General features: G+C 26.6%; 1 protein-coding gene across 4 annotated transcripts in view; it reads right to left on the reverse strand.

The window, feature by feature from the left end:
• atoh8 (atonal bHLH transcription factor 8) overlaps window positions 1-16,051 on the reverse strand; it is a 140,830-nt gene that overhangs the window by 57,192 nt on the left and 67,587 nt on the right. The window lies entirely within an intron of this gene.

The raw sequence follows: 16,051 nt of genomic DNA on the forward strand, positions 1-16,051 counted from the left end.
AGTTACGTGGTATAATAACATTGAAAGTTACATGGTATAATAACATTATTGAAAGTTACGTGGTATAATAACGTTATTGTAAGTTACGTGGTATAATAACATTGAAAGTTATGTGGTATAATAACAGTATTGAAAGTTACGTGGTATAATAACATTGAAAGATACATGGTATAATAACATTATTGAAAGTTATGTGGTATAATAACATTATGAAAGTTACGTGGTATAATAACATTATTGAAAGTTACGTGGTATAATAACATTAAAAGTTACGTGGTATAATAACATTGAAAGTTATGTGGTATAATAACAGTATTGAAAGTTACGTGGAATAATAACATTGAAAGTTACGTGGTATAATAACATTATTGAAAGTTATGTGGTATAATAACATTATAAGTTACGTGGTATAATAACATTAGAAGTTACGTGGTATAATAACATTAGAAGTTACGTGGTATTATACCGTTATTAAAAGTTATGTGGTATAACATTATTGAAAGTTATGTGGTATAATAACATTGAAAGTTACGTGGTGTAATAACATGAAAGTTACGTGGTATAATAACATTGAAAGTTACGTGGTATAATAACATTATTGAAAGTTACGTGGTATAATAACATTGAAAGTTACGTGGTATAATAACATTATTGAAAGTTATGTGGTATAATAACATTATAAGTTACGTGGTATAATAACATTATAAGTTACGTGGTATAATAACATTAGAAGTTACGTGGTATTATACCGTTATTAAAAGTTATGTGGTATAACATTATTGAAAGTTATGTGGTATAATAACATTGAAAGTTACGTGGTGTAATAACATGAAAGTTACGTGGTATAATAACATTGAAAGTTACGTGGTATAATAACAGTATTGAAAGTTACGTGGTATAATAACATTGAAAGATACATGGTATAATAACATTATTGAAAGTTATGTGGTATAATAACATTATGAAAGTTACGTGGTATAATAACATTATTGAAAGTTACGTGGTATAATAACATTAAAAGTTACGTGGTATAATAACATTGAAAGTTATGTGGTATAATAACAGTATTGAAAGTTACGTGGTATAATAACATTGAAAGATACATGGTATAATAACATTGAAAGTTATGTAGTATAATAACATTATGAAAGTTACGTGGTATAATAACATTATTGAAAGTTACGTGGTATAATAACATTAAAAGTTACGTGGTATAATAACATTGAAAGTTATGTGGTATAATAACAGTATTGAAAGTTACGTGGAATAATAACATTGAAAGTTACGTGGTATAATAACATTGAAAGTTACGTGGTATTATAACATTATTGAAAGTTATGTGGTATAATAACATTAGAAGTTACGTGGTATAATAACATTAGAAGTTACGTGGTATAATAACATTAGAAGTTACGTGGTATTATACCGTTATTAAAAGTTATGTGGTATAACATTATTGAAAGTTATGTGGTATAATAACATTGAAAGTTACGTGGTGTAATAACATGAAAGTTACGTGGTATAATAACATTGAAAGTTACGTGGTATAATAACATTATTGAAAGTTACGTGGTATAATAAAGTTATTGAAAGTTACGTGGTATAATAACATTGAAAGTTACATGGTATAATAACATTATTGAAAGTTACGTGGTATAATAACGTTATTGTAAGTTACGTGGTATAATAACATTGAAAGTTATGTGGTATAATAACAGTATTGAAAGTTACGTGGTATAATAACATTGAAAGATACATGGTATAATAACATTATTGAAAGTGATGTGGTATAATAACATTATGAAAGTTACGTGGTATAATAACATTATTGAAAGTTACGTGGTATAATAACATTAAAAGTTACGTGGTATAATAACATTGAAAGTTATGTGGTATAATAACAGTATTGAAAGTTACGTGGAATAATAACATTGAAAGTTACGTGGTATAATAACATTGAAAGTTACGTGGTATAATAACATTATTGAAAGTTATGTGGTATAATAACATTATAAGTTACGTGGTATAATAACATTAGAAGTTACGTGGTATAATAACATTAGAAGTTACGTGGTATTATACCGTTATTAAAAGTTATGTGGTATAATAACATTATAAGTTACGTGGTATAATAACATTAGAAGTTACGTGGTATAATAACATTAGAAGTTACGTGGTATTATACCGTTATTAAAAGTTATGTGGTATAACATTATTGAAAGTTATGTGGTATAATAACATTGAAAGTTACGTGGTGTAATAACATGAAAGTTACGTGGTATAATAACATTGAAAGTTCCGTGGTATAATAACATTATTGAAAGTTACGTGGTATAATAAAGTTATTGAAAGTTACGTGGTATAATAACATTGAAAGTTACGTGGTATAATAACGTTATTGTAAGTTACGTGGTATAATAACATTGAAAGTTACGTGGTATAATAACATTATTGAAAGTTACGTGGTATAATAACATTGAAAGTTACGTGGTATAATAACATTGAAAGTTATGTGGTATAATAACAGTATTGAAAGTTACGTGGAATAACATTGAAAGTTACGTGGTATAATAACATTGAAAGTTACGTGGTATAATAACATTATTGAAAGTTATGTGGTATAATAACATTATAAGTTACGTGGTATAATAACATTAGAAGTTACGTGGTATAATAACATTAGAAGTTACGTGGTATTATACCGTTATTAAAAGTTATGTGGTATAACATTATTGAGTTATGTGGTATAATAACATTGAAAGTTACGTGGTGTAATAACATGAAAGTTACGTGGTATAATAACATTGAAAGTTCCGTGGTATAATAACATTATTGAAAGTTACGTGGTATAATAAAGTTATTGAAAGTTACGTGGTATAATAACATTGAAAGTTACATGGTATAATAACATTATTGAAAGTTACGTGGTATAATAACGTTATTGTAAGTTACGTGGTATAATAACATTGAAAGTTATGTGGTATAATAACAGTATTGAAAGTTACGTGGAATAATAACATTGAAAGTTACGTGGTATAATAACATTGAAAGTTACATGGTATAATAACACTATTGAAAGTTACGTGGTATAATAAAGTTATTGAAAGTTACGTGGTATAATAACATTGAAAGTTACATGGTATAATAACATTATTGAAAGTTACGTGGTATAATAACGTGATTGTAAGTTACGTGGTATAATAACATTGAAAGTTACGTGGTATAATAACATTGAAAGTTACATGGTATAATAACAGTATTGAAAGTTACGTGGAATAATAACATTGAAAGTTACGTGGTATAATAACATTGAAAGTTACATGGTATAATAACACTATTGAAAGTTACGTGGTATAATAACGTTATTGTAAGTTACGTGGTATAATAACATTGAAAGTTACGTGGTATAATAACATTATTGAAAGTTACGTGGTATAATAACATTGAAAGTTATGTGGTATAATAACAGTATTGAAAGTTACGTGGAATAACATTGAAAGTTACGTGGTATAATAACATTGAAAGTTACGTGGTATAATAACATTATTGAAAGTTATGTGGTATAATAACATTATAAGTTACGTGGTATAATAACATTAGAAGTTACGTGGTATAATAACATTAGAAGTTACGTGGTGTAATAACATGAAAGTTCCGTGGTATAACATTGAAAGTTACGTGGTATAATAACACTATTGAAAGTTACGTGGTATAATAACGTTATTGCAAGTTACGTGGTATAATAACATTGAAAGTTACGTGGTATAATAACATTATTGAAAGTTACGTGGTATAATAACATTGAAAGTTATGTGGTATAATAACAGTATTGAAAGTTACATGGAATAACATTGAAAGTTACGTGGTATAATAACATTGAAAGTTACGTGGTATAATAACATTGAAAGTTACGTGGTATAATAACATTATTGAAAGTTATGTGGTATAATAACATTATAAGTTACGTGGTATAATAACATTAGAAGTTACGTGGTATAATAACATTAGAAGTTACGTGGTATTATACCGTTATTAAAAGTTATGTGGTATAACATTATTGAAAGTTATGTGGTATAATAACATTATAAGTTACGTGGTATAATAACATTAGAAGTTACGTGGTATAATAACATTAGAAGTTACGTGGTATTATACCGTTATTAAAAGTTATGTGGTATAACATTATTGAAAGTTATGTGGTATAATAACATTGAAAGTTACGTGGTGTAATAACATGAAAGTTACGTGGTATAATAACATTGAAAGTTACGTGGTATAATAACATTATTGAAAGTTACGTGGTATAATAAAGTTATTGAAAGTTACTTGGTATAATAACATTGAAAGTTATGTGGTATAATAACAGTATTGAAAGTTACGTGGAATAATAACATTGAAAGTTACGTGGTATAATAACATTATTGTAAGTTACGTGGTATAATAACATTGAAAGTTATGTGGTATAATAACAGTATTGAAAGTTACGTGGAATAATAACATTGAAAGTTACGTGGTATAATAACATTAGAAGTTACGTGGTATTATACCGTTATTAAAAGTTATGTGGTATACTATTATTGAAAGTCATTTGGTATAATAACATTGAAAGTTATGTGGTATAATAACATGAAAGTTACGTGGTATAATGACATTATTGAAAGTTACGTGGTATAATAACATTGAAAGTTATGTGGTAAAATAACAGTATTGAAAGTTACGTGGAATAATAACATTGAAAGTTACGTGGTATAATAACATTATTGAAAGTTATGTGGTATAATAACATTATAAGTTACGTGGTATTATAACATTATTAAAAGTTACGTGGTATAATAAAGTTATTGAAAGTTATGTGGTATAATAACAGTATTGAAAGTTACGTGGAATAATAACATTGAAAGTTACGTGGTATAATAACATTGAAAGTTACGTGGTATAATAACATTGAAAGTTACGTGGTATAATAACATTATTGAAAGTTATGTGGTATAATAACATTATAAGTTACGTGGTATAATAACATTAGAAGTTACGTGGTATAATAACATTAGAAGTTACGTGGTATTATACCGTTATTGAAAGTTATGTGGTATAATAACATTGAAAGTTACGTGGTGTAATAACATGAAAGTTACGTGGTATAATAACATTGAAAGTTCCGTGGTATAATAACATTATTGAAAGTTACGTGGTATAATAAAGTTATTGAAAGTTACGTGGTATAATAACATTGAAAGTTACATGGTATAATAACATTATTGAAAGTTACGTGGTATAATAACGTTATTGTAAGTTACGTGGTATAATAACATTGAAAGTTATGTGGTATAATAACAGTATTGAAAGTTACGTGGAATAATAACATTGAAAGTTACGTGGTATAATAACATTGAAAGTTACATGGTATAATAACACTATTGAAAGTTACGTGGTATAATAAAGTTATTGAAAGTTACGTGGTATAATAACATTGAAAGTTACATGGTATAATAACATTATTGAAAGTTACGTGGTATAATAACGTGATTGTAAGTTACGTGGTATAATAACATTGAAAGTTACGTGGTATAATAACATTGAAAGTTACATGGTATAATAACAGTATTGAAAGTTACGTGGAATAATAACATTGAAAGTTACGTGGTATAATAACATTGAAAGTTACATGGTATAATAACACTATTGAAAGTTACGTGGTATAATAACGTTATTGTAAGTTACGTGGTATAATAACATTGAAAGTTACGTGGTATAATAACATTATTGAAAGTTACGTGGTATAATAACATTGAAAGTTATGTGGTATAATAACAGTATTGAAAGTTACGTGGACTAACATTGAAAGTTACGTGGTATAATAACATTGAAAGTTACGTGGTATAATAACATTATTGAAAGTTATGTGGTATAATAACATTATAAGTTACGTGGTATAATAACATTAGAAGTTACGTGGTATAATAACATTAGAAGTTACGTGGTGTAATAACATGAAAGTTACGTGGTATAACATTGAAAGTTACGTGGTATAATAACACTATTGAAAGTTACGTGGTATAATAACGTTATTGCAAGTTACGTGGTATAATAACATTGAAAGTTACGTGGTATAATAACATTATTGAAAGTTACGTGGTATAATAACATTGAAAGTTATGTGGTATAATAACAGTATTGAAAGTTACGTGGAATAATAACATTGAAAGTTACGTGGTATAATAACATTATTGTAAGTTACGTGGTATAATAACATTGAAAGTTATGTGGTATAATAACAGTATTGAAAGTTACGTGGAATAATAACATTGAAAGTTACGTGGTATAATAACATTAGAAGTTACGTGGTATTATAACGTTATTAAAAGTTATGTGGTATACTATTATTGAAAGTCATTTGGTATAATAACATTGAAAGTTATGTGGTATAATAACATGAAAGTTACGTGGTATAATGACATTATTGAAAGTTACGTGGTATAATAACATTGAAAGTTATGTGGTAAAATAACAGTATTGAAAGTTACGTGGAATAATAACATTGAAAGTTACGTGGTATAATAACATTATTGAAAGTTATGTGGTATAATAACATTATAAGTTACGTGGTATTATAACATTATTAAAAGTTACGTGGTATAATAAAGTTATTGAAAGTTATGTGGTATAATAACAGTATTGAAAGTTACGTGGAATAATAACATTGAAAGTTACGTGGTATAATAACATTGAAAGTTACGTGGTATAATAACATTGAAAGTTACGTGGTATAATAACATTATTGAAAGTTATGTGGTATAATAACATTATAAGTTACGTGGTATAATAACATTAGAAGTTACGTGGTATAATAACATTAGAAGTTACGTGGTATTATACCGTTATTAAAAGTTATGTGGTATAACATTATTGAAAGTTATGTGGTATAATAACATTGAAAGTTACGTGGTGTAATAACATGAAAGTTACGTGGTATAATAACATTGAAAGTTCCGTGGTATAACATTATTGAAAGTTACGTGGTATAATAAAGTTATTGAAAGTTACGTGGTATAATAACATTGAAAGTTACATGGTATAATAACATTATTGAAAGTTACGTGGTATAATAACGTTATTGTAAGTTACGTGGTATAATAACATTGAAAGTTATGTGGTATAATAACAGTATTGAAAGTTACGTGGAATAATAACATTGAAAGTTACGTGGTATAATAACATTGAAAGTTACATGGTATAATAACACTATTGAAAGTTACGTGGTATAATAAAGTTATTGAAAGTTACGTGGTATAATAACATTGAAAGTTACGTGGTATAATAACATTGAAAGTTATGTGGTATAATAACAGTATTGAAAGTTACGTGGAATAACATTGAAAGTTACGTGGTATAATAACATTGAAAGTTACGTGGTATAATAACATTGAAAGTTACGTGGTATAATAACATTATTGAAAGTTATGTGGTATAATAACATTATAAGTTACGTGGTATAATAACATTAGAAGTTACGTGGTATAATAACATTAGAAGTTACGTGGTATTATACCGTTATTAAAAGTTATGTGGTATAACATTATTGAAAGTTATGTGGTATAATAACATTGAAAGTTACGTGGTGTAATAACATGAAAGTTACGTGGTATAATAACATTGAGTTACGTGGTATAATAACATTATTGAAAGTTACGTGGTATAATAAAGTTATTGAAAGTTATGTGGTATAATAACAGTATTGAAAGTTACGTGGAATAATAACATTGAAAGTTACGTGGTATAATAACATTGAAAGTTACGTGGTATAATAACATTGAAAGTTACGTGGTATAATAACATTATTGAAAGTTATGTGGTATAATAACATTATAAGTTACGTGGTATAATAACATTAGAAGTTACGTGGTATAATAACATTAGAAGTTACGTGGTATTATACCGTTATTAAAAGTTATGTGGTATAACATTATTGAAAGTTATGTGGTATAATAACATTGAAAGTTACGTGGTGTAATAACATGAAAGTTACGTGGTATAATAACATTGAAAGTTCCGTGGTATAATAACATTATTGAAAGTTACGTGGTATAATAAAGTTATTGAAAGTTACGTGGTATAATAACATTGAAAGTTACATGGTATAATAACATTATTGAAAGTTACGTGGTATAATAACGTTATTGTAAGTTACGTGGTATAATAACATTGAAAGTTATGTGGTATAATAACAGTATTGAAAGTTACGTGGAATAATAACATTGAAAGTTACGTGGTATAATAACATTGAAAGTTACATGGTATAATAACACTATTGAAAGTTACGTGGTATAATAAAGTTATTGAAAGTTACGTGGTATAATAACATTGAAAGTTACATGGTATAATAACATTATTGAAAGTTACGTGGTATAATAACGTGATTGTAAGTTACGTGGTATAATAACATTGAAAGTTACGTGGTATAATAACATTGAAAGTTACATGGTATAATAACAGTATTGAAAGTTACGTGGAATAATAACATTGAAAGTTACGTGGTATAATAACATTGAAAGTTACATGGTATAATAACACTATTGAAAGTTACGTGGTATAATAACGTTATTGTAAGTTACGTGGTATAATAACATTGAAAGTTACGTGGTATAATAACATTATTGAAAGTTACGTGGTATAATAACATTGAAAGTTATGTGGTATAATAACATTATTGAAAGTTATGTGGTATAATAACATTATAAGTTACGTGGTATAATAACATTAGAAGTTACGTGGTATAATAACATTAGAAGTTACGTGGTGTAATAACATGAAAGTTCCGTGGTATAACATTGAAAGTTACGTGGTATAATAACACTATTGAAAGTTACGTGGTATAATAACGTTATTGCAAGTTACGTGGTATAATAACATTGAAAGTTACGTGGTATAATAACATTATTGAAAGTTACGTGGTATAATAACATTGAAAGTTATGTGGTATAATAACAGTATTGAAAGTTACGTGGAATAACATTGAAAGTTACGTGGTATAATAACATTGAAAGTTACGTGGTATAATAACATTGAAAGTTACGTGGTATAATAACATTATTGAAAGTTATGTGGTATAATAACATTATAAGTTACGTGGTATAATAACATTAGAAGTTACGTGGTATAATAACATTAGAAGTTACGTGGTATTATACCGTTATTAAAAGTTATGTGGTATAACATTATTGAAAGTTATGTGGTATAATAACATTATAAGTTACGTGGTATAATAACATTAGAAGTTACGTGGTATAATAACATTAGAAGTTACGTGGTATTATACCGTTATTAAAAGTTATGTGGTATAACATTATTGAAAGTTATGTGGTATAATAACATTGAAAGTTACGTGGTGTAATAACATGAAAGTTACGTGGTATAATAACATTGAAAGTTACGTGGTATAATAACATTATTGAAAGTTACGTGGTATAATAAAGTTATTGAAAGTTACTTGGTATAATAACATTGAAAGTTATGTGGTATAATAACAGTATTGAAAGTTACGTGGAATAATAACATTGAAAGTTACGTGGTATAATAACATTATTGTAAGTTACGTGGTATAATAACATTGAAAGTTATGTGGTATAATAACAGTATTGAAAGTTACGTGGAATAATAACATTGAAAGTTACGTGGTATAATAACATTAGAAGTTACGTGGTATTATACCGTTATTAAAAGTTATGTGGTATACTATTATTGAAAGTCATTTGGTATAATAACATTGAAAGTTATGTGGTATAATAACATGAAAGTTACGTGGTATAATGACATTATTGAAAGTTACGTGGTATAATAACATTGAAAGTTATGTGGTAAAATAACAGTATTGAAAGTTACGTGGAATAATAACATTGAAAGTTACGTGGTATAATAACATTATTGAAAGTTATGTGGTATAATAACATTATAAGTTACGTGGTATTATAACATTATTAAAAGTTACGTGGTATAATAACATTAGAAGTTACGTGGTATTATACCGTTATTAAAAGTTATGTGGTATAACATTATTGAAAGTTATGTGGTATAATAACATTGAAAGTTACGTGGTGTAATAACATGAAAGTTACGTGGTATAATAACATTGAAAGTTACGTGGTATAATAACATTATTGAAAGTTACGTGGTATAATAAAGTTATTGAAAGTTACTTGGTATAATAACATTGAAAGTTATGTGGTATAATAACAGTATTGAAAGTTACGTGGAATAATAACATTGAAAGTTACGTGGTATAATAACATTATTGTAAGTTACGTGGTATAATAACATTGAAAGTTATGTGGTATAATAACAGTATTGAAAGTTACGTGGAATAATAACATTGAAAGTTACGTGGTATAATAACATTAGAAGTTACGTGGTATTATACCGTTATTAAAAGTTATGTGGTATACTATTATTGAAAGTCATTTGGTATAATAACATTGAAAGTTATGTGGTATAATAACATGAAAGTTACGTGGTATAATGACATTATTGAAAGTTACGTGGTATAATAACATTGAAAGTTATGTGGTAAAATAACAGTATTGAAAGTTACGTGGAATAATAACATTGAAAGTTACGTGGTATAATAACATTATTGAAAGTTATGTGGTATAATAACATTATAAGTTACGTGGTATTATAACATTATTAAAAGTTACGTGGTATAATAACATTAGAAGTTACGTGGTATTATACTGTTATTAAAAGTTATGTGGTATAATATTATTGAAAGTCATTTGGTATAATAACATTGAAAGTTATGTGGTATAATAACATGAAAGTTACGTGGTATAATGACATTATTGAAAGTTACGTGGTATAATAACATTATTGAAAGTTACGTGGTATAATAACATTAGAAGTTACGTGGTATTATACCATTATTAAAAGATATGTGGTATAATATTATTGAAAGTCATTTGGTATAATAACATTGAAAGTTATGTGGTATAATAACATGAAAGTTACGTGGTATAATGACATTATTGAAAGTTACGTGGTATAATAACATTATTGAAAGTTACGTGGTATAATAACATTGAAAGTTACGTGGTATAATAACATTGAAAGTTACGTGGTATAATAACATTATTGAAAGTTATGTGGTATAATAACATTATAAGTTACGTGGTATAATAACATTAGAAGTTACGTGGTATAATAACATTAGAAGTTACGTGGTGTAATAACATGAAAGTTACGTGGTATAACATTGAAAGTTACGTGGTATAATAACACCATTGAAAGTTACGTGGTATAATAACATTATTGTAAGTTACGTGGTATAATAACATTGAAAGTTACGTGGTATAATAACATTGAAAGTTATGTGGTATAATAGTATTGAAAGTTACGTGGAATAATAACATTGAAAGTTACATGGTATAATAACATTATTGAAAGTTACGTGGTATAATAACGTTATTGTAAGTTACGTGGTATAATAACATTGAAAGTTACATGGTATAATAACATTATTGAAAGTTACGTGGTATAATAACGTGATTGTAAGTTACGTGGTATAATAACATTGAAAGTTACGTGGTATAATAACATTGAAAGTTACATGGTATAATAACAGTATTGAAAGTTACGTGGAATAATAACATTGAAAGTTACGTGGTATAATAACATTGAAAGTTACATGGTATAATAACACTATTGAAAGTTACGTGGTATAATAACGTTATTGTAAGTTACGTGGTATAATAACATTGAAAGTTACGTGGTATAATAACATTATTGAAAGTTACGTGGTATAATAACATTGAAAGTTATGTGGTATAATAACAGTATTGAAAGTTACGTGGAATAACATTGAAAGTTACGTGGTATAATAACATTGAAAGTTACGTGGTATAATAACATTGAAAGTTACGTGGTATAATAACATTATTGAAAGTTATGTGGTATAATAACATTATAAGTTACGTGGTATAATAACATTAGAAGTTACGTGGTATAATAACATTAGAAGTTACGTGGTGTAATAACATGAAAGTTACGTGGTATAACATTGAAAGTTACGTGGTATAATAACACTATTGAAAGTTACATGGTATAATAACGTTATTGTAAGTTACGTGGTATAATAACATTGAAAGTTACGTAGTATAATAACATTATTGAAAGTTACGTGGTATAATAACATTGAAAGTTATGTGGTATAATAACAGTATTGAAAGTTACGTGGAATAACATTGAAAGTTACGTGGTATAATAACATTGAAAGTTACGTGGTATAATAACATTGAAAGTTACGTGGTATAATAACATTATTGAAAGTTATGTGGTATAATAACATTATAAGTTACGTGGTATAATAACATTAGAAGTTACGTGGTATAATAACATTAGAAGTTACGTGGTATTATACCGTTATTAAAAGTTATGTGGTATAACATTATTGAAAGTTATGTGGTATAATAACATTGAAAGTTACGTGGTGTAATAACATGAAAGTTACGTGGTATAATAACATTGAAAGTTACATGGTATAATAACACTATTGAAAGTTACGTGGTATAATAACGTTATTGTAAGTTACGTGGTATAATAACATTGAAAGTTACGTGGTATAATAACATTATTGAAAGTTACGTGGTATAATAACATTGAAAGTTATGTGGTATAATAACATTATTGAAAGTTATGTGGTATAATAACATTATAAGTTACGTGGTATAATAACATTAGAAGTTACGTGGTATAATAACATTAGAAGTTACGTGGTGTAATAACATGAAAGTTCCGTGGTATAACATTGAAAGTTACGTGGTATAATAACACTATTGAAAGTTACGTGGTATAATAACGTTATTGCAAGTTACGTGGTATAATAACATTGAAAGTTACGTGGTATAATAACATTATTGAAAGTTACGTGGTATAATAACATTGAAAGTTATGTGGTATAATAACAGTATTGAAAGTTACGTGGAATAACATTGAAAGTTACGTGGTATAATAACATTGAAAGTTACGTGGTATAATAACATTGAAAGTTACGTGGTATAATAACATTATTGAAAGTTATGTGGTATAATAACATTATAAGTTACGTGGTATAATAACATTAGAAGTTACGTGGTATAATAACATTAGAAGTTACGTGGTATTATACCGTTATTAAAAGTTATGTGGTATAACATTATTGAAAGTTATGTGGTATAATAACATTATAAGTTACGTGGTATAATAACATTAGAAGTTACGTGGTATAATAACATTAGAAGTTACGTGGTATTATACCGTTATTAAAAGTTATGTGGTATAACATTATTGAAAGTTATGTGGTATAATAACATTGAAAGTTACGTGGTGTAATAACATGAAAGTTACGTGGTATAATAACATTGAAAGTTACGTGGTATAATAACATTATTGAAAGTTACGTGGTATAATAAAGTTATTGAAAGTTACTTGGTATAATAACATTGAAAGTTATGTGGTATAATAACAGTATTGAAAGTTACGTGGAATAATAACATTGAAAGTTACGTGGTATAATAACATTATTGTAAGTTACGTGGTATAATAACATTGAAAGTTATGTGGTATAATAACAGTATTGAAAGTTACGTGGAATAATAACATTGAAAGTTACGTGGTATAATAACATTAGAAGTTACGTGGTATTATACCGTTATTAAAAGTTATGTGGTATACTATTATTGAAAGTCATTTGGTATAATAACATTGAAAGTTATGTGGTATAATAACATGAAAGTTACGTGGTATAATGACATTATTGAAAGTTACGTGGTATAATAACATTGAAAGTTATGTGGTAAAATAACAGTATTGAAAGTTACGTGGAATAATAACATTGAAAGTTACGTGGTATAATAACATTATTGAAAGTTATGTGGTATAATAACATTATAAGTTACGTGGTATTATAACATTATTAAAAGTTACGTGGTATAATAACGTTAGAAGTTACGTGGTATTATACTGTTATTAAAAGTTATGTGGTATAATATTATTGAAAGTCATTTGGTATAATAACATTGAAAGTTATGTGGTATAATAACATGAAAGTTACGTGGTATAATGACATTATTGAAAGTTACGTGGTATAATAACATTATTGAAAGTTACGTGGTATAATAACATTAGAAGTTACGTGGTATTATACCATTATTAAAAGATATGTGGTATAATATTATTGAAAGTCATTTGGTATAATAACATTGAAAGTTATGTGGTATAATAACATGAAAGTTACGTGGTATAATGACATTATTGAAAGTTACGTGGTATAATAACATTATTGAAAGTTACGTGGTATAATAACATTGAAAGTTACGTGGTATAATAACATTGAAAGTTACGTGGTATAATAACATTATTGAAAGTTATGTGGTATAATAACATTATAAGTTACGTGGTATAATAACATTAGAAGTTACGTGGTATAATAACATTAGAAGTTACGTGGTGTAATAACATGAAAGTTACGTGGTATAACATTGAAAGTTACGTGGTATAATAACACCATTGAAAGTTACGTGGTATAATAACATTATTGTAAGTTACGTGGTATAATAACATTGAAAGTTACGTGGTATAATAACATTGAAAGTTATGTGGTATAATAGTATTGAAAGTTACGTGGAATAATAACATTGAAAGTTACATGGTATAATAACATTATTGAAAGTTACGTGGTATAATAACGTTATTGTAAGTTACGTGGTATAATAACATTGAAAGTTACATGGTATAATAACATTATTGAAAGTTACGTGGTATAATAACGTGATTGTAAGTTACGTGGTATAATAACATTGAAAGTTACGTGGTATAATAACATTGAAAGTTACATGGTATAATAACAGTATTGAAAGTTACGTGGAATAATAACATTGAAAGTTACGTGGTATAATAACATTGAAAGTTACATGGTATAATAACACTATTGAAAGTTACGTGGTATAATAACGTTATTGTAAGTTACGTGGTATAATAACATTGAAAGTTACGTGGTATAATAACATTATTGAAAGTTACGTGGTATAATAACATTGAAAGTTATGTGGTATAATAACAGTATTGAAAGTTACGTGGAATAACATTGAAAGTTACGTGGTATAATAACATTGAAAGTTACGTGGTATAATAACATTGAAAGTTACGTGGTATAATAACATTATTGAAAGTTATGTGGTATAATAACATTATAAGTTACGTGGTATAATAACATTAGAAGTTACGTGGTATAATAACATTAGAAGTTACGTGGTGTAATAACATGAAAGTTACGTGGTATAACATTGAAAGTTACGTGGTATAATAACACTATTGAAAGTTACATGGTATAATAACGTTATTGTAAGTTACGTGGTATAATAACATTGAAAGTTACGTAGTATAATAACATTATTGAAAGTTACGTGGTATAATAACATTGAAAGTTATGTGGTATAATAACAGTATTGAAAGTTACGTGGAATAACATTGAAAGTTACGTGGTATAATAACATTGAAAGTTACGTGGTATAATAACATTGAAAGTTACGTGGTATAATAACATTATTGAAAGTTATGTGGTATAATAACATTATAAGTTACGTGGTATAATAACATTAGAAGTTACGTGGTATAATAACATTAGAAGTTACGTGGTATTATACCGTTATTAAAAGTTATGTGGTATAACATTATTGAAAGTTATGTGGTATAATAACATTGAAAGTTACGTGGTGTAATAACATGAAAGTTACGTGGTATAATAACATTGAAAGTTACGTGGTATAATAACATTATTGAAAGTTACGTGGTATAATAAAGTTATTGAAAGTTACTTGGTATAATAACATTGAAAGTTATGTGGTATAATAACAGTATTGAAAGTTACGTGGAATAATAACATTGAAAGTTACGTGGTATAATAACATTATTGTAAGTTACGTGGTATAATAACATTGAAAGTTATGTGGTATAATAACAGTATTGAAAGTTACGTGGAATAATAACATTGAAAGTTACGTGGTATAATAACATTAGAAGTTAC

Source organism: Anarhichas minor, unplaced genomic scaffold, assembly GCF_050575085.1.
Source record: "Anarhichas minor isolate MPS153535 unplaced genomic scaffold, ASM5057508v1 ptg000015l, whole genome shotgun sequence".
Classification (NCBI taxonomy): domain Eukaryota; kingdom Metazoa; phylum Chordata; class Actinopteri; order Perciformes; family Anarhichadidae; genus Anarhichas; species Anarhichas minor.